The following is a 2094-nucleotide window of genomic DNA, read 5'->3' as shown; positions in this document are numbered from 1 at the left end:
GTTTATCAGTATTAATGAATTTTTAAATTATTTTCCATCTTTATCGGTAATTTATTATCCGGTTGGGATCCCGTGGCTGCTCCAGCTGGGTGGACTCAAGAGGACTGGGAGAGGAAGGGCAGGAAAAGGGGGAATCTCAGGAAGCTTTAAAGGATAATTATCCTTAATTTCTTTCCCTCCCTGACCACATACACACATTGAACACCCCCTGTACTGAGCAATGAGATCCAACTGCTGATTTCCAGGACACCTCTGACTCCGTGACCCACAGGCAGGAAAAGACATTTTAGGACACAGAAACAAACACAGTTGTTTATGCATTTTAAGCATCTACAAATTAAAAACTGTGGGTTTCTTAAGTTCTGTGGCAACACTTAAACCCCATTCCCAAAGAACACAGGGAATTTGCTTTTAGCTTAACCTGTGGCTGGAGCTGATCTGAGTCTGGCTGAATTTTTTTCTGCACAGAGAACACAGTATCTCACATGTATCTGTATTTTTTTGTCTCTATATAATTCTTTTTATAGGCATTGAAAGATATTTTAATATCAAAATATATGGTTTTGATATAAAATATATTAAATAATAAACATTAAATAATATTAATTATAATATTATTTCAGAATAATTTCTTAATAATATTTATTAATATGCTAATGTTGTTACATATTCATATTGTAGATTTATATTATATATAAATACAGTAAATATTAAAAGATATTTCAATATTGTATTTCTATTTTATGATATCCTATACACACACATGCACCCACAGCGACTGAAAGAAGCAATGTCCTCATGCAAAGGTAATATTATCTGGAATTTTAAAAGAATAAACTGAGGAATTAATTAATTAATTTTATTTTTATATTATACTATTCCATTTTTATGCAGCCCTAAAAACAAAGTGTGGTGTAACTGCAAGGTCTGAGGTGAAAGACGTGGAAGAACCAGCAATTTTTGCAATGCAAGGAACGTAATTATGCAGTTAAATTTTAAACCCCTCAGATGTGACTAAATTAATTCAAGATATTATCTGATAAATATTATTTGGGTGAGATCTCCTCAGAGATATTTGTGTTCCTTTAAAAATACCCATTTTACATGAGAGAACTGCAAAAAAAAACCCCACCAAAACACAGAGCTCAGTGCTGGGATGGCAGAAACAATTCCAGGCTGCTGAAGGGCTGATGTGGAGGAATTAGGAGATAAGAGCAGGCACAGATCTTGTGCCAAATGACACATTTTAATAGGAAACAGATTGGGTTTATTCCTTCCCTGTTGGCAATCCCAGTGAGGAATTATTTTGCTGATAGTCCCTTCACTGTTCCTTAATTCGGGATGGCATTTCGAGGATCCTGGATGTGTTCCATCAGTAGTAATGTCACAGGAAGTCATTCCCTAAGGAAATCCCCTACAAAATTAGCAAATCAATCAGTGCAGCTGCATTAAAAGAGGCTGAGAGGGACCAAAAATCAGCATCAGTTTAAAAGCAGCTAGTGGTGGGTTTTAGGCTAAGCTTAGCAAAACTGGAGGCTTTAACTCATTCCCAGGGAGAAGGTGGATGTGCTGCTTCCTCTGTTTATCCACCTGATCCGGGGCAAAGGTGGGCTAAGGGAGCTTGGAGCTGATCCTGCTCCCCTGGACACAGGAAAATGTGTCCCAAAGCCCCCAGAGTCCTCCCTCAGTCTGAGCCCCTCCGTGTCCAGCAGAACATCAAACTCTTCCTGCAGGGAGGAGGCTCCAGAGGAGCATTTCTGGGGATTTGTTCCGCCCATTTCCCAGATTTTATTATTCCAAGAACACAAAAACAGCCAAACAGAGGCCCTGGAAAGACTGGGGATAGAACACAGAGGGGAAAGAGGGAGGCAGGGCAGGGAGCAGGGATGGCTTTCAGAAGCCAGTCCAGAACTATCCGAGAGCAGGGATGGATTCCAGGAGCCAATCTAGAATTATCAGGGAGCAGGGATGGCTTCCAGGAGCCAGCCAGGACTATCAGGGAGCAGGGATGGATTCCAGAAGCCAATCTAGAACTATCAGGGAGCAGGGATGGATTCCAGGAGCCAATCCAGAACTATCAGGGAGCAGGGATGG

The 2094-nt window shown here is 40.4% G+C and overlaps 1 protein-coding gene across 1 annotated transcript in view; it reads right to left on the bottom strand.

The window, feature by feature from the left end:
- Positions 1-2094, bottom strand: part of CCDC30 (coiled-coil domain containing 30) — a 37884-nt gene that overhangs the window by 21733 nt on the left and 14057 nt on the right. The window lies entirely within an intron of this gene.

The sequence above is a fragment of the Empidonax traillii genome, unplaced genomic scaffold (assembly GCF_003031625.1).
Source record: "Empidonax traillii isolate 1590-97213 ecotype Southwest subspecies unplaced genomic scaffold, ASM303162v1 scaffold1702:size71926, whole genome shotgun sequence".
NCBI lineage: Eukaryota > Metazoa > Chordata > Aves > Passeriformes > Tyrannidae > Empidonax > Empidonax traillii.
This window is presented reverse-complemented; position numbering and strand designations above follow the sequence as displayed.